The sequence below is a fragment of the Scaptodrosophila lebanonensis genome, unplaced genomic scaffold (assembly GCF_003285725.1).
Source record: "Scaptodrosophila lebanonensis strain 11010-0011.00,11010-0021.00 unplaced genomic scaffold, SlebRS2 tig00000166-arrow-arrow-pilon, whole genome shotgun sequence".
Classification (NCBI taxonomy): Eukaryota; Metazoa; Arthropoda; class Insecta; order Diptera; family Drosophilidae; genus Scaptodrosophila; species Scaptodrosophila lebanonensis.
Genome location: NW_022060600.1, coordinates 218,862 through 238,387, shown reverse-complemented (window position 1 = coordinate 238,387; position 19,526 = coordinate 218,862).

The window sequence follows — 19,526 nt, the reverse complement described above, 5'->3', positions numbered from 1 at the left end:
AACCTCAAACTTCTTTGGGGTCCCTGCTCGGGCGCCACTTGTAAGGTTCTTACTCTGCCGCGGGTATGCTCGCCGGCCAGAGTTTGTTCAATATAATAAATATTAGGCACCCCAAAAATGCCGAGGCGTCCGCTGAATAAAAGAGGGCGGTATGCCGAAATCTTCTTCACGTGTTTTTTATTTAAAACTAAAAATATACAGCCCGCGCTTCAGTGCGCGTTGGGCAAAAACCAAAAAAAAGACTCACTAACTTAAAAGAACTTAAAAATTACTTGCCTTCATGGCTTACAGCTAAATACGATTACTTATTACTACTTAACTACTCTCGGCATCGTAACGACGCGCGGCTGCCCGCTACGCAACGCGTCGTTACAATACTCTTGTACATTTCATGTACTGAGTATAAAAAATGAGAAAACAATAAATACAAATTATTCAATACACATATGTATACAAAAGTAGGCACATGTTCATGTACAGTTTCAACAGCATACATTTACATCAGAGTCGTGTCTATGTGTGTTTATACGGGTGTATGTATGGATCACAAAGTTGAACCAAAGCAGCAAAAACAACAACAGCTGCGGGCAGAGCTACAAGCAGAGCACGGGCAACGATTTTATTTATGGCTATAGCTTTCTTCATAATTGACCTATCATGATGAAACTTGTCATACAGACACATAATCACTAACGGGATGTAGTTTGAAATTCCAAGAATTACGGGAGTTATGGAAAAAAACACGAATTTCGGGAGAGTGGGGATGTATCAGAATAAAAAAAGTAAACTTGGCCTCCCTAGGATTCAGAGGAACCTAGATACCATGTTTGGTCACTTTAGCTCTGTACATATATATGAAATACTCTGTACATATGTTTAGAATAATTATAGAAACTAAAAAAATTAAGTAAATTTAAAAATTTTGATGGATTTTACCTCTCTCGGTATTCGAACTCACGTAAATACGGTGTAATTGCAAATATACAAAGCAATTACGTTTATGTGAGTGTATGTCTGTCTATGCGCACCTATTCGTGTCTGTGTGAGCATGTTTGCAGTCAACCAAAGCACCAACATCAACAACAGCTGTACATTTCATGTACAGAGTATAAAAATTTCATTAATTAATTAAATCATATAGAAAACAAGTAAAAAAGCTAAAGTCGGGTGTCCCGACTTTGAAATACTCTGTACATGTGTTCACAATAATTATAGAAAATAAAAAAATTAAGAAAATAAAAAAAAAATTTGATCGATTTTACCTCTTTCGGTATTCGAACTCACGTAAAGGGTTTAAAATTGCATATTTACATAGCAATTGCGTCTGTGTGAGTGTATGTATGCCTATGCGCATCTATTCATGTCTGTGTAAGCATTTTCGCAGTCAACCAAACAGCAACATCAACAAAAGCCGCGGGCAGCGCTTGAGCAGCGCTGCAGCAGCAAATATATTTATGGCTATAACTTCTCGTTAAATCGGTCTATCATAGTGAAACCTGGCATACGGACACATAATAACCAACTGGGGGTATTTCCAAAATTTTAGTTCGAAATTCCAAGAATTACGGGAGTTACGATTTGCGGGGTAGAGGGGGGAGGGAGGGAAATTCCAAAATATACATTTTCTGCGTATTCACATAAGGCATCTGGGACTAAAATTTGGTGTTCCTAGGTCTTATAGTCTCCGAGATATAGGCGATTATACGAATGGAAAATCGGGAAAACCCCCATAGGGTGGAAGTGGGGGGGGGGGGGGGGGATCAAAAAAATAAAACAAACTCGTATAGAATACACACATAACGCATCTTTGTGCAAAATTTGGTGTCTCTATCTCTTATAGTCTCTGAGATCCAGGTGTTCATACGGACGGACAGACAGACAGACAAGGCTAGATCGACTTGTCTCGTCATGCTGATCAAGAATATATATACTTTGTGGGGTGTGCCACGCCTCCTTCTGCCTGTTACATTTTTCAGCTCCCGCAAACCTAATATACTTCTGTACATTTCATGTACAGAGTATAACTAGCTGGCCTTGCCCGTCTTTGCTGGCTCAGTATATTGGATTACAATTATACGTTTATTTACTATATGATATTTATCTTCCGATATTCTCTAAAGTTTCTAAAGAGTTCATTTCCCAAACAGCAAATTACTTTGATACGATTCGAGAGCTAAGACATAAAGTACAATAAATACTATGTATGATTATATGTGCATACATGTGTACATATGTATATTTATATATATAGAATGGTAAGGATAAATCAAGGCAAGTCATTTCTAGAATTAAAAGCTGTACACTGTGGCAAAGTTATTTGGTTCACTTATGCATCTGCACAACATTTAAATGAGTTTATCATGTATTCCTTCTCAGAGTAAATACATAAACCAAGTTGAAAGTTAATCGGATTTCAAATTTTCTAAAACCACTTCTTAGTGCTCACCTACACTTTGATGACAGCCAATAAACCAACCAATAAAGCCCCAATGCAAAAAACTGGTAGGAAAAGCAGATATCTCTATATATATGACTAATTGGCAATCAACGCACAGCCCAAACGGTATGAGCTAAGAAGCTGAAATTTGGACACAAGATCCCACTCACAGTGTAAGAGAGCACTAAGAAGGGATTTTGGAAAATTCGAGCTCCAAGTGGGAGAAAACAGGCTCCAACGTTTTTTTTGAAAAATACGCATTTTTCCCACCAATCAATTTCAATTTGGGTTTTATAATCTACAAAAGAGTGAAAAAAAAAATGCATACTCGGTTTTTCGAAATTTGTGTTGGAGCTTGAATTATTGGGGTTTTAATACTTATTCACTTTTTCAAATGAAAAGTTTGTGTTATAAATTTTGTCCGATCGGTTGAAAATTTGGGTATTGTAATCTACGTAACTAAATCTACAACTTTGCATTCAAGGATATAGAGAACTACGGGTTTCGCTTTACAAATGCAGGCAGAACAAACAACATAAAACGCATATCAAACAGTTGGGGACAACTTAGTATATATAGACGCACACACATACAGGCAGCTGTTCGTGTAGTTGCTTACAAACGATTAAAATAGGCAAAGCAAATTGTGAGACACTAATGTGTGAATGTATGTACACATTTATGTACATTCGTCTTGCACTGACAGGGCAAGAAATGTTAATTAAATAAAAACTATTTAACATTTTTATTCCCTGTACCCGTAGCGTAAAAAGGGTATATTTTGTGCAAAATATGTAACAGGCAGAAGGAAGCATCTCCGACCCCATAAAGTTATATATTCTTAATCAGCATGACGAGAGAAATCGATCTAGACATGTCCGTCCGTCTGTTTGTCTGGATGAAAGCAAGGATCTCAGAAACTATAAAAGCTAGAATAACCAAAAATGGTATCCAGATTCTCCTAGGTCCGAGAAAGGACTAGTTTATGTTTTTATTTGGAATTTCCCCCCTCCCCTCCTTTCCCCGTTACAGAATTTTGTCAAACGAGTGTTTTAGCTCGTTGGCCGGTATGACCGCCAGTATGCCGGTGAAGCCTTTTGAATGACCTCTACGTCTGCATAACGCTTTCCTTTCATGGGCAAATGCATTTTTCCGAAAAGGTAGAAGTCGCACGGTGCCATATCAGGTGAATACGGCGAGTAGTTAATGGTTAAAATCTGATTTTTGGTCAAATATTCAGTCACAAGCGTCGATCGATGAGAGTAATTTTTGGTCGTCAGTCAATTTGTGCGGAACAAACCGTGCACACAGCGAGTATCGCTGTATTGCAGAGGTGCTTGAAAGCACTCTCTTTTAATAATTTATTATTGTTATTATTTATTGTTGTTACAACTGTTGTCTCGTCGTTGCTTATCCAGCTCCAGTTCCTCTTCAATGGGGTTGATTGGTACCCATAGTTTCGACGCTTCGGTCCAGGGTGGTGGCTTCTCCCGGTTTACAATTTCTAGGAGTGCAGCTCGTTGCCGCAGCAGTTCAACTCGTCGTCCTTTGGTCGCCGCTTTGGTGTCCTCATGACCGGGACCTTAGTGAGCTCTCCTCTTGCTGTTGGTAAGCAGGATTTTCCCTTGTATTTTTTGTGCTGTTGTCAAGCACGGTTTTTGTGTTTAGTTGTGAAAAGCAAACCTGGCATGATCGCCATGTAGTAAATGAATGAAGCTGGTTGATTAGCTTGTAAGCAGAACTGTGTCTGATATGTTTTATTCAGCCCCTTTTATACAAAATGTGGCTTATGTACTAATTATGTATATAACGTCTTATATACTAACAATATTTGCTTAATATCAAATGTGTGTAAGTAGATCAGCTTAACTATTGCTGTGTAAGTGTAAGTGAGATGTGGAGTGGCATACGACCCTTAGTTGTTCCTATTCTTATCCCCATCGATCGTCAATTCGTCTATTTCGTTCGCTACTTTGATTGGTCATTGAGTCAGCGTTGTTGCTTCAAGTCAAGTGGCACGCTTAGAGCGTTGACACTTGTTACTGGGTCAGCGGGCTGTAATCGTAAACCTTTCTTTCGCGTTCGTCTCTTGTGACAGTGGGTCCTAGGTATTGATGAACTGTGCTACAATAAAAAGAGTGAATAACAAGCCAAGATGTCTACCTTGAGGTACACCCAAAGTAACACGAACAGGTTGAGAGATATCCGATCTGAGCAGTACTCTCTGGGTCCTATTCTTAAGACAAGACGAAATCCAAAGCAAAAATTAGACGGAAACCCAATATGATCAAGCTTCAACAGGAGTAGGTCGTGATTCACTGAAACAAATGCCTTACTGAAGCCAGTATAAATAACATCAGTTTGCATTTTAGCTGGGAATCTTTTATCATTGATGTAAATTCCAGAAAATTTGATGTTGTTGACCGATATTTTATGAATTATGGAAGTAATTATTTTTTCAAATAATTTAGGAATGGTGGACAAGTTTGAAATGTCTGCATTGCATCCTTTTTTGTGGAGCGGAATAATGAAGGAGTTTTTCCAAATACTGCATGACGAAATGCTAATTGCCGATGTTGAGTTCTGCGCAAGTCTATTTGGATGGTCCCGAAGCTTGAGGTGGTACTTTGCTTTGGTGATTTCATCTTTAACAGATCCCACATTTAAATCTTTCCGGATATTTTCATTCCGCGTGTACCTGGGTGCCCCAGTGATGGTTTTCAGTATCTTCAAATTGAGATCTCTCGATTAACTCTAAATTACTAATGGAAGCGTTTCCCATAGTTTAGTGCCATGTGTCCAAATTGGTTTGAGAACTGCATAGTACAAGAGTACTTGTACTCCAGAACAGACGTTTATAAGCCCATGTAGATTAATAGGTTATAGTTTCAGTTGATCTCTCTTTGCTTCGATGTGTTTGCGCCAAGTAAGCCGTCTATCCAAATGGACACCAAGGTATGTTACATAATTTTTTTGTGGAATATTGATGTTGTTTAGCGACAATGGAGGACAAGTTTGTTTGTTGAGGGTAAAGGTGACATGTTTGCACTTTTGCTCGTTCAAATGAATGGTATTCGGAGAGGAAATATTTGCATCTAACTGCGAACGTTTTTTGCTGTAGACTCCAGTATTTTATGGATGACTGATACGTCTATATGATGATGGCTGAGGCTATTTTCACTTCAAAGCCCTTATCTTTAAGTCCATCTTTTATCTCGCTGACTGGAACTGTTGGCTCGATTCCTTTGATAACCACTTGTAATCCCTTGCTGATTTTAAGTTGGTAGTTGTAGTAATTAATCTTTTCATCGTCGAGGTATTTGACCAGTTATCGATAGATATTTTCGTCATGGACTTGTATTTTAGTTTCATTTATGCTACCCCTTTTTATAGAGGTAACATAGAATTTGTTTTCGCCAATTTTGGTAGTGAGTTGTTTAACTAATTCTGTGCAATTTGCCTGACGCACATAAATAGGTGGTGGCTTTAGTTGCTTGGCCTTAGCTGTTTCTGCGTTGTCTTCTTCAGGTAAACTGAGAATCGCGAATCTATTATTTTGCAGCTGTTTTTGTTATTTTGGACGCGTTGTTTTTCTTACTCGCTTGTGGGCTTAGTTTTCATTTAATTTGCACATAGCGATCGAGCCCAGTCTGTTTAAACGCTCCGTTAGCGCTTTGCGTAATTTTCGCTTGGGAGAGGGGGAGGTCGCAGTAAGTTGACAATACCGGGCGTTTAGAGACGATTGTTGTTGTAGTTGTCGTTGTCGAAGACATAGTTGTAAGCTAGGGCATTGTACTGGTCGTTGTTGTTATCAGCAATTCATTGGTAAGACAGTAGGGGTCTGGAGCAGGGCACTGGGCACTCCATGACCTACTTTGCAATGTGCTCGGTTAGCATATTAACGCAGGGGATAGAGAGCGTTCTCTTTCCGAATTACCGTTACATCGGGTGCGCGTATAGAAAAGTACGCGTTGTTACGAAGTGACGAAAGTCGACGTTCGTCTTGTTGTTGCTGCCGAGCACAATTCTGGTTCATTTTTTCTAGTTTTTTAAAGAGTTCATTTTCCAAAAAGCAAATATAGTACAATAAGTACAATAAGTGGGCCTGGAACTAGCGGCGGGCAAAACAGAGGCAGTGCTTATCAGCAGCCGCAAGGCGGTAGAGCAAGCGCACATCTCAATTGACGGTACTCTCGTGCGGTCCAAACGATCAATTAACTACCTTGGGGTTAGGTTGGATACGAGATTGTGCTTTCGTGAGCATCTGGAGCAGACGAACAAAAAAGCTGCAGAGGCCACACGGGCGCTAGCCCGAATTATGGCCAACACTCGGGGCCCAAAGCAAGGTCGGAGGTTATTGCTTATGTGCGTAACCAGATCAATAATGCTGTATGCGGCACCGATATGGGCTGCCGCGGTGAACAAGAGGAGCTACATCCGCGACCTCGCTGCTACATACCGTCTTGGCGCTCTCCGTGTCTGCAGTGGATTCAGGACGGTTTCTGACGATGCCGTACTGGTGATCTCGGGGATGGCACCTATCGACCTCCTCGTCCTGGAAGCGAGCTACCTTCACAGTTTTGCAGCCGGGCGGCCTCGCAGAGACGCGCGGGCGGCGGCTAGACGTACGACGGTAAGCAAGTGGCAAGAGCGATGGAATGCCTAGTCAAAAGGCAGGTGGACCCACACGCTAATTACTAACGTACCATCGTGGATCGGCAGAACACATGGCAAGGTCGACTTCCATCTGACCCAACTTCTGAGCGGCCACGGATGCTTCAGAAGTTATCTGCATAGATTTGGGCACGACTCCAGTGCGGAATGCCTGCAGAGGGATACCGGAAGATGCAAACCACGTAGCCTTCCATTGCCCAAGGTTTGATGCGGACAGAAGGAGACTGGAGGCGACAACCGGATCCCCTCCAACGGCGTCGAACTTTGTGGCCAACATGCTCGCTAACGAAGATTCGTGGGCTGCGAGCGCAAACTTTGCGGCCTCCGTTATGGGCAAGCTCAGGAAACAGGAGCGGGACAGAAGCGCGATATAAGCGGGTTGATCGTCCGGGCGAAGCAATGCCTAACGGCCGTACCGCCTGGACTTTGACCTGCGTATATTATTATTACTTTTACTATTATTATTATTACTATTATTGTTATTTCTCTCTTCACATTGTTATATTTGTACTGTCCACTCTTTGTCAGATTATATAAAGAATAAAAAAAAAAAAAAATTACTATGTATGGTTATACGTACATACATACATATGTATCTTCGTTACGCACCGGGCGGACTGCCAGTCCTGACTTAACTGTGTGCTTTCGCAGCACGTTGTACGCACGGTCGAGTTATCCCCGAAAAGGTATTCAATATTTACATACCGGCATAAAAGATGGCGCACCCTGTATATAAGTATGTATTAAATTTTTAATTTCAACACTAATTTGTGTCTTCAATTCCAAATATGATTGTTGTGAATGTAAAAGGTGTGTTTCTGCTTTTGTAAATCGCTTGAATACACTCACAAAATAGGCTTAACGGTAAATGACTCTTAGATTTGTTCAGAATACATTTGTAGCGTTGTTAGCTAACACTAAAACGGTAAGTCGCTGTAAATATGCGATCAGCTGAGATGCTAGAGATGGGCATGTGTCCGATGTGCAAGAGCATCAAAACTATACATTTGTAGCGTTGTTAGCTAACACTAAAACGGTAAGTCGCTGTAAATATGTGATCAGCTGAGATGCTAGAGATGGGCATGTGTCGGATGCTCTATGTGCTAGAGCATCAAAACCATCGATAGTTGAGTCCGTCGATACAATCAATAATTCCATCGAAGTTTGAATGCAATTATTATAAAATTAAAATAATAACATCTTATATTTATTGAGATCAATTAGAACAAATCATATACAAGCATACATATGTACATCTGCCCGCAACGCGAAGCAGAATATGCGTAGGTCCGCTTTCGGTTTCTACTTTACTATCGCTTACGCAGTCGTTGCCTAGCGACGGTAACTGTAAACCTTTGGCATTTTGCCTTTGAAATTAACAGGCGTAAATGATCAAAACGAAAGAAGAAGCGTGAGCCAATGACTTGCAGTTGTTGTTGTTTTTGGGTTTAAAAATTTGATTTAAAACCATAGAACATTATTTATTACAATCAAACAACAGTGCTCGATTGTCCAATGTATACATAGATACATACGAATGTAGATACATGCTATATATGTACGTACACAGGCATATATACTTACATATGTATGTACATATGCATGCATGTTTCTCTTTACTTTTTCAACCGTACGTAGAGAACCGCACACATAGACACGAACTGTTGCTTGTTCTGTGTGTGAGTGTGTGTATATGATGTCCCCAACTATTTGATATTTGCGTTCTTTGTAATTTGTTGTTGCTGCATAAAGTTACTAATGAAAACCCTAATGCCAAATGTACTAAACAACAAAAAAATTACTTTTAAAAATGTTAAATAATTTTTAATTGATTAACATTTCTTGCTCTGTCAGTGCAAGACGAATGAACATACATACAAACATAGATGTTTACATGTGCATGGATGTGTACATATGTATGTGTATACATTCACACATTAGGTTCTCACATTTTGATTTGGCTATTTCAAGCGTTTGCACGCAACTACACGAACAGCTGCTTGAATTTTCCAAAATCCCTTCTTAGTGGGCACCTACACTATGAAAAGATACTTGAGTCCAAATTTCAGCTTTCTAGCTTTTACCGCTTGGGCTGTACGTTGATTACCAATCAGTCAGGACAAACTGTTTTATATATATAGAGATTTACATGGGTCACACGAGCATAGGTGCCCATGCATACCCTGAGCGTTTTTTCGCGAATTAATTTGGTTAATTTGGCGTTAAATGCACTATACTTTTAAAACACGACGGAGCGAAATAATAAATACGTCCGACCTCTACGACGTTCACTTTGAATTCTATGACACATATAAACTTGATAATCAGGAGGAGGTGGAATATATGAGAAAGTGATAAATACAGCGTATGAAGGTAGAGTTACTTTAACAGCAATAAATTATACTTCAGCAGTCATATTTACATATACTAGTTCTTATCGAACCACAACGATTTGGGCGATCACACGTGTAAATGGTATTTGACAGAATTTCATAATCAGAAACAGTGTTATTCAACCATGTTTCTGAAAATGAGATAATGTCAGATTCACACGGTATGCTGTGTTTAAATAAGTTTTTAAGCTTAGATAAAAACTCTACCATTTTGGTAATGTAGAGTAAGCAAACTGAACTTTAACATGGCTTAGATTTGTGGGGCATTATTGGTGGAAGGTTGTGAACCGGGAATGAAACAGGAACTTGGTGCCTCTATCTCTTATAGTCTCTGAGATCCACTTGTTCAGAGGGGCAGACAGATTCGTCTTGTCATGCTGATCAAGAATATACATATTTTGTGGGGTCAGCAACGCCTCCTTCTGCTATTACATTTTTCAGCTCCCGCAAGTATTATATACTCTTGTACATTTCAGGTACGTTACAGGCAAATGTAAACTCGAAAAAAAATAAGGTTTGGGAGCGCACGAAAATCACGCCTAACTCTTTCATCAAAACTTTTTGTTTTGATCATATATGTATGTGCATAAATCATTATTCTTTCTGGCTTTTAAAAAAATGTACCCTTTTACTTTTTGAGAGCATAAGAAATTATATGTTTTTAAAAAATATATATAAATAAACAACTTTTATAAAAAATCTAACAATATATTTAACTTATCGATTTCAGAATTTTAAAAACTCCCACAGAAGACATTTGGCCAGGTGTAACATCACTGCCGGATTATAAGAACACATTTCCGTGTTGGTCAACAAATCAATTAACCAATCAACTTAAAAACCTTGATGATGACGGCGTAGACTTAATTCAACGCATGCTCATATATGATCCAGTGCATCGTATTTCGGCCAAAGAAATTTTAGAGCATCCGTACTTTAACGGCTTTCAAGCAGAACTTGTGACATCGGAGTAGTTTATCAAGAGTAACATTTTGTGGCACCATTTATCGCCACACTTTATAAAAAAGTCATTGTAAAAGCCAGAAATAAAATACGGGCTTGGTTGCCATCAGACATCGTTGAGACTATGATTATAAATGTAAATACTAAAGGGGGTAAAAAATCTACCATATGTATTCATTTGTATATACTTTACCTAAAAGATAGAAGAGGTGTTAAAAAGAGGTTTGTAAAAACTTGAATATGTGCACAGAGTATCATTTTTACAATCTGTACATGAAATCTACAAGAGTAGGTTTGCGGGAAGTGAAAAATGTAACAAGCAGAAGAAGGCATGTCAAACTCCACCAACCGCACGGCCGTTCCGCATACAAAGCGATTCGACCTAGCCCGGTGTGTCTGTATGAAGACCTAGATCTCAGAGACTAGAGCTAGACACACAAAAATTTTGCACGAATATGCCCTATGTGTGTTCGCTGCTCAAGTTTGTTTTATTTATTTTTTGTAAATTTTTATAATTATGCACAAAGCATTTCAATGTCGGTGCGCTCGACTTTATCCAACCATGTTATCCCGATTTTCCTAATACTGAAAAAGTGTACCTCTTGATACTATCGATTTTTCGTAACGCCGTTCGTATAGTCACGTATATATCTGAGACTATAAGAGCTAGAGACATAAATTTGTGGTCCAATGTGCCTTACATGAGTACGCAAGATCAGTGTATTTCAAAATTTTCGTCCTTTCCACTCCCCCACTGTTAGTGATTTTTCTGAAATTCTTCGAATTTGGCAAATTTATCCCTAGAAAGACACTTAAGAGTGTGTACTCGTTTAGAATTTCATAATGATATGTGAAAAATGTAAAGATAGTCAAAACCAAGTGTAATCTCTTCCCATGCGCTGTAATGCTTTCTACACGAACTCAATGTCAGGCATAGACACACATACTTAGATACAATTTTGAGGCAATACTTTTCTACTAGAACTGTACGACTTGTATTATGTGATATGTATTATGAGGTTAGATTGAGGCGTTGACAGTTTCACTGTTGTTCACATCTTCTTTTTCAACGACTTCTTCATTGTAACCTTCACATATGTCTAGCTCGGTGGGTATTTGCCTGTCTGGCAGTTTTCGCAAATGTTCATATGCATACTTGTACAGTCTTTTCTTATTCAACGCCTTTAGAGTCTATCTATCACCATCCAAAACTTCCGTTACCGCAAATGGTCTTCTAAACTTTGGGTCTATTTTGGTCTGGTGTCTTTCTTCGTTTTTTAGAAGCGCAAAATCACGTATTTTATGTTTAATTATTTTTGCCTTGCCTTTATCAAACCTCGTAAATAGCGGTACTTAACATGTTTTTAGTTGCTTGAGCCCTTACATTTGACAAGTCAACTTCAATTTCCGCATCGTCAAGTGGAAGTAAATCTACCGGACGTGCTACCTTTCCAATAAACATCTCTAACGGATTTGCTTTCGTAGTGCGATTAATTGTACAATTTAATGCCAGCTGCACTTCACATAGCGCCTCCTACTACGACCTGTTACCGGACTCTACAGCAGTCAGCAATGAATGTCACTGGACACTCGATAAAGACAGCAGATTCTAACGCACCAGTCGACATATAGATAGCGCCACCAGGGAGCGCTAGATTCAAAAAGTGCTGTTTACTTTGGAACGCACCTTGTAGAAGATTTTATGGCTTTCATGCAACTGCCTGCATGCAAATTTATGGTGTGGTTAAATAGACACTTGAACAATAATATATTCCTCCTTGTAACTTTTCCCGTAATGTCTATATTAACGGTATGCCATGGTATATTAATTTTTGGGATAGGATGAAGCTCGGCTTGAATTTTGCCAGAAGACGATTTTGAAATTTTACACGTTATGCAGTTGTCAACTAATTATACAAGTACTCTGTACATAAAATGTCAAGAGCATATTAGGTTTGCGGGAGCTGAAAATGTAACAGGCAGAAGGAGGCGTGGCAGACCCCACAAAGTATATATATTCTTGATCAGCATGACGAGACGAGTCGATCTAGCCCTGTCTGTCTGTCTGTCCGTCTGTCCGTATGAACACCTGGGTCTCAGACACTATAAGCGGTAGAGACACCAAACTTTGCACAAAGATGCGTTATGTGTGTACGCTGTGCAAGTTTGTTTTATTTTTTGATTTTCTTTGGTTCTTTGGTTGACTGCAAACATGCTTACACAGACACGAATAGACGCGCATACACTCACATAGACGCAATTGCTATGCAAATGTGCAATTTTACACCCTCTACGTGAGTACGAATACTAAAAGAGGTAAAATCGATAAAAAAAATATTTTTTAATTCTCTTACTTTTTTTAATTTCTATAATTATTCTAAACATATGTACAGAGTATTTCAAAGTCGGGACACCCGACTTTAGCTTTTTTACTTGTTTTTGAATATATTTTGACATCCCATCGAACCAACAATAATCGTAAACTTTATCAAGTGTCTTTTCCCATCCCAAATGCATGATAGACTCGTGGACTTGGTTTATCACCGACCATCTGAAAGCACGGGGTAAGACTGGCAAACAGCTGGTTCTACTATAAACCTGTATTTTCCGGTAAAGTATTCCTGTTCTCAATTCATACGTTTTTGCAATTTCCTCATCCAGAACATTGGTGTTCAATTTTGTAACATTATCAACTATATCTGGGTCGCGACACTGCTCAGTGAGAAGCCAGTTCCTTGAAATTTCTGTTAAATTAATGCGTTCTTCAATGTTTACTCGTAATACTGTTTTTAAGAGACTCTAGAGGAAGGGGACTTCTCGATAGAAAATCAACGTATGTCATTCGCTTTCCCTCTATGTATTGAATATCAAAGGTAACTTTCCACTATCGTTGTGCTCTTGGGGTTAGGTCCTTCTTGAATTGCATTCTGTAAACTGTAAAATCTCGACCTGATAAATAATGGCGAAAATGTTTCACAGAGTTTACCACTTCCAAAGTCTCCAGCTCATACGAGTGGTATTTTGAGTCAGCGGGGGAAGTAGTTTTACTAAAATATTCTATTACATGGGGTCTGTTATCAATCTTGTGCAGAAGTTAGGCACCATATCCATCAGAACTGGCATCGGTATGTAATTCAAATGGATATTGAGCATCAAAGAATTGGTTTCTTCGTAAGGATGAAAATAATTTTTATTCGGATTTCTTCGTACTCTGGTTTCCAAGTGAATTTATTTTTCTCAGAATTGAGAAAATATAACGGTTTCATTAGTTTAGAAAATCCATATATAAATTGCCTAAAATAGGAAGCCAGTCCAATGAATTGTCTCAATCCTGTTACGGATTTCGCGACGGCAATGCGGTTAGCGTTATAATCTTACGAAGATTTTGTCTAATTTCGCCGGCACTAATCTCATAGCCCAGATATTTTGTGATATTGAATGCTGTTGACCTACAGAGCTTTTTCTGCAGGTATTTAGTTCCTTCGAAAATAATAACACGAAATGTTCAAAATTCAAATGCGGTTGCAGGCGCGTTTATTAAATGTTTTATATTGTGTTCGATGCAAGCGGCCCTTCGATGGCCGTGCGCTTGAGCCAGACACAATATATACGAAAAGGGTATTGCCACGCGCTGCCGAGTTCGATACTGTTCAAAGAAATAGGTGAAGTAGCAACGACAGCTGACTCCCAAAACGACGAAATAGCAACTTGCTTCTTTGAAGACGAAATATCAACTGACTGTGCACAAACTGCAGCAGCATAATTAAATCTGTGCAGAAGGCAAATGAGCAAAAGAAAGAACAAACGAAAGTAGCTGAGTGCGTACAAACAAACAAGTGTGGTGTGATAACTACGTTAAAAAACACTCATGCTGCCCAAAGCAATGCTACTCAAACTTTAAGTTACAATTTTATGATTTATGATGCGTTGACTGCTGGACCAAACAAATGCAAATCCTGAACTAGCAAGAATATCGAAAACAATGTGCAATCTGTCAAATGTTTCTTTTTTGTCGAAGCTATTACCATAATGTCGTCCATGTAAACGACTACGTATGTGTTTGCCAGATCCCCGAGCTTTCATTACTGCTCGTTGAATAACCTAAGGGGCATTCTTGAGCCCAAATGGCATAGACAAAAATTCGTGTTCGAATTTAATTCGCGATAGTCGATGCACAGACGGTCGGACCCGTTTTTCTTTTTTACGAGCATTGCACGACTGGCATATGGTGAGCAACTAGGTCTGATTACATTACATGTTACAAGTTCGTTGATTTTATTCCTCACAATTTCACTTTCAGTTGGACTAAATCTATACGGTCGTCACTGCACCGTTTTCCGTGAATCAATTAGCATTATTTTCATTTCTCCAGTACTAACTCGTAAACAAGGGGTCCTTTAATAAAGGATGTTGAATATTTTTCTAAATTGACTTTGTCTTTGCCTTCAAGTTTAGTGTCAAGATTATCATAGAAAACAAAATTCTTATCACTTGAGCAATAAATTACCGCTTTTGTTTGCAAAATTTTAAATTTATCTTGTGTAATATTTATATGAAATGCTTGGCTGAGAATTTCTCGACCAATTATAATGTCATTCTTCAAATATTCATCAAGAACTACATGATATAAAATTTCGAAACATTTTTCGTAATTTTGTACATTACTTAAGATTTGTATTATACTGACAATACTAGCAATGCTCTTTAGTTTACAGTTTTGTTAATTCTTTTGCCATACAATTTGTTACTTATCTTCTCTTTAATCAGTGAACATTCTGCGCCAGAGTCCAAAACAATTGGAATGATCTCACCTCGGTGAACCATGTGCCCCTTTGGTTCTATTATGGTACACTGTTCGACTCTCTTCTCCTGAAGGGCTCCTTTTCCGCCTCCAGCCAGGAACTTCGTACAATAAGACGCAATGTGTCCCAAGTCTCCGCACTTGTAGGAAGCTATGTTTGAATTATCCTGCTGTCGGTTCGCTTGAGTTCCGTATCGGTCGTTCCTGTATGTTGACTAACTTTGTTGCATTTTGAGTCGGGATTCGACCAATCTGTGACCCAGCTTGCCGCAAAAATGACAAGTGATGGTGGACGATTTTTGCCTTTTGACATTTTCGCTACCAAAGTTTTCGGGGAAGTGGCTTCGCTTCTTACTGAACATGAATGCCTTTTATTCTGACTGCAACTCAATTCTGGAACTCTTGTTTGACGTAAATGCTAGTCGCTGCAAACGGCTGTCGATATTGGCTAAATGTTCAAGAGTTACCGACACCGCAATTTCTTTTACAGTCATTTCGCGCCATCTTGTTCTGATTGACGTCATCATACGGCATACATACACTAAAAGACACGCCGTCATTTGGGCGGCTGCTCAACACATTTAAAAACATTGCTGCTGGTGTTTCTACACTATCAAAGAGCTTCAATTCAAAGGAAACGGGATAAAACCGTAAAACCAGCTGTTGAACATTATGAAAAAACTGATACTCTACTTAATTGCCGACATACATACATATATTCTTGATCAGCATGACAAAACGATTCGATTTATGCCTGTCTGTTTGTCCAAATTTTAGTCCAAGATGCCTTATGTGAATAGGCAGAAAATGTATATTTTGGTATTCCCCTCCTTCCCCCCTCTCCTACGCAATCACTTATTTTCCATAATTTCTGTGTTTCTTGGAACTTGTCATTATGATAGGCCGATTTAACAGGAAGCCATAGCCATATATGTATGTTATCCTTGCCCAAACACTGCCCGTTGCTGTTATTGTTGTCGCTGCTTTGCATAGGCACACGAGACATACCCAGACACACACAAAAACGCATAATTTTTCTACACATATGTAAAGAGTATTTCAAAGTCGGGACACCCGACATAAGCTTCTCCATTTGTTATACTCTGTGCATGAAGTGGAATTTTCGGAAAATCCGTTCGTATAATCACCTATATCTCGGAGACCTAGGGACATCAAATTTTAGTCCAAGATGCCTTTTATGAATATGCAGGAAATGTGTACTTTGGAATTTCCCTCCCTCCCCCGGAATCAGTGATCTTCCATAACTCCTTTGCTATGTAAATGTGCAATTATACACCTTTTACGTGAGTTCGAATTCCGAGAGAGGTAAAATGGATCCAATTTTTAAACCCTGCACCCAAAGGGTAAAAGGCTATACTAGTTTTGTGCGAATGTATGTAACACACAGAAAAACACGTCGCTGACCCCACAAAGTATATATGTTCTTGATCAGGGTGACAAGCCGAGTCAATATAGCCATGTCCGTCTGTCCGTCCGTCCGCCTGTAAGAGCGCAAGGATCTCAGAAGGTGCAAGAGCTAGAAGTCCAAATTTCAGCTTTATGTATATGTATATGTATGTATATGTATATATATATATATATATATATATATATATATATATATATATATATATATATATACATATGTACGTACACACATATATGATTTTTATGTACATACATATGATTTGTTCTAATTGATCTCAATAAACTATAGGATGAGTATCATCTTAAGCCTCTCTGAGATAAGACGTGTTACTCTTGAGTTACCGTAGTGCAAACTGCCAACAGCAGCTCCCACCAGCTTATCAAAAAAACAAATAAGTGCATAAAACAGAATCCAAAAAAAGACATAAACAACAAACTCAAACAAACTCACGTGTTGCGGGCCTGCGCCCAACGGCACTGCAATGAATCGACCACCCGACCGACCCTGGCCAACGATCAACATGAACACAAATGAACCAAAATACGTTATAATTAGTAGAACAGACAACAAAACATTTGAAAACGTATCACCATTTCTAATTAAAAAAGTTGTAGATTTTGCTTGCAATGGAACAATTGAAACTTGCAAAAAAACGAGATCGGGAACCCTTCTCATCAAAACAAAAAACCATCTACTACCCCAAAAACTGCTTAAATTGCAAACGTTTCACGACTTCCCAGTACGCGCTGAAGAACACAAATATCTTAACACATCTAAAGGCGTCATCTACTGCAACGACTTACGGAATATAAATGAAGATGAAATTCTGGAAGAACTCAAAGTGCAAAACGTTGTTGAGGTCCGAAAAATTCTAAAAAAAGACAACAATGATAACAACAAAAAGACAGAGACAGGCTTAATTATACTTACCTTCGCATCAATCACCCTACCTGACAAAGTGTGGATAGGATATGAAATAATTAAAGTACGTGCATACCTCCCACCCCCAATGAGATGCTTTAACTGCCTTAGGTTTGGACACCCTTCCGCCTATTGCAAAAGCCCAAAAACATGCGCCAACTGCTCCGAAAAAGACCATACAAAAGAAAATGAGCCATGCACCAACACACAAACCTGCATCAACTGCAAATACGAGGCTGATGAAATTAAGCACCACAACGCAATGGACAAATCCTGCCCTGCCTTCACGAAACAAAAGGAACTGATTGCCATCAAAACACTGCAAAAAGTGGACCATAAGTCACATTCACCCATCAACATCTTACGCCCTGAAAGCAGCACTGCCAGCACTTATACCACCAGCTACAGAAACAACAACGCACACAACTAATACATCGAAAACAACCTCATCAACACCGAATCCTACTACTAGACAAATTATCACCTATGAAGACTCCCCGGAAGAACCCATGGACATCACTGCATCATCCTCAAAATACTCAGCACGCCCTGAAATCTCCGACGATCTAAAACTTAAAATATTTACAGCTAAATCAAATAAATTAGGAACTTATCTGAAATCAAAAGGAAAAAACAACGAAACAACTAAAACAGAAAAGAAAAACAAGAACAATATATCCGATCACAAGAGTGCAATGAGTACAGGTGAAGAATCCGACTTATAAAATAAAAAATATATATATATATATATATTAATCTAATTCTAAGTAAGCTTTACCTTATATTATTATTCTTAACATGTGGTGGCGCAGATGCTGTTTTAGATTAGGATAGTTTAAGAGAAATATTTGAATTTTAGTTTAGGGCGAAAAGAGAGCGCGAGAGCGGCCGTTTGACGTCGCCTCGCGCCCTTTTTTCGCCGCCTTAGGCTTAGTTTAGCATGTAAGCCTAATTTTGAATTTAGTTGTAAAATATAACCAAATAGAAGCACAAACGCCACCGCATCGTGTCGTAATTTTCGATATTAAAAAAGTTAAAAGCAAGCGTCCCATTCTTCTTTGTTTTTATATAATTTATATAAACTAATATAAATTTTCATTGGTGCACGAGCAGGGACTTTCTTGTTTTTTTAAAATTAAAATCTTTAATTTGTGCGGAACCGCGTCGGTCGTGTTGTTGTTGCTGCACTGGGGATTGTGTTGTGTTGCTGCCACGTCAACTGGATTTGGAGGATGAGTCAAGTCGACCAAAGGGAAGTTCCTGAGCCAAAGTCGACTTCACAGGTACTGTGCTAAACTGTGAAAGTGTAATTTAACCAGCGAATTGCTTATTTCGGCCTTCAACTTTCAACCTTTGGCACATACGTGACCATAATATAATACGGTAGATAGTTGAGCATAATTAACACAAATATAAATCGCATGTCGTACTAATATTAAATAAAAGTGAAAGGCTATAGGAAATTATTTAAAGTGCCAATTTATGGTCGTTTGATTTTGTTATACATACATACATACATAAAAATACAGAGCCACTTTTACATACGGCATTCCCCCCCACGTCAATCTCAGCCAACCGCCGGCAGTTTTCGTTTGTTGCTTGCTCTCGTTGTTCTCATCAAATTCGCCGTTGTCGTTGTTACATATGTACATATATACCGACATACTCGCATACATAACTTAGCTAATACATTGCTGTTGTGTTCGCGCTTAAGCTGCTGCATCTTTTGTTTGCCTGCGCTTCGCGTAATACATGCATAAGAATTAGCTGTTCTGCTAACGCACACAAGGCATTTGTATTAGAATTATTCTTTTCGTTTGTCGCCACTTTCGCTGCTGCTTCCAAAAGTATTGTCTTCGACGGTCAGTCAACTGCAGTTCTTCTCGTTTTCGTTCGCACTGCTAGACG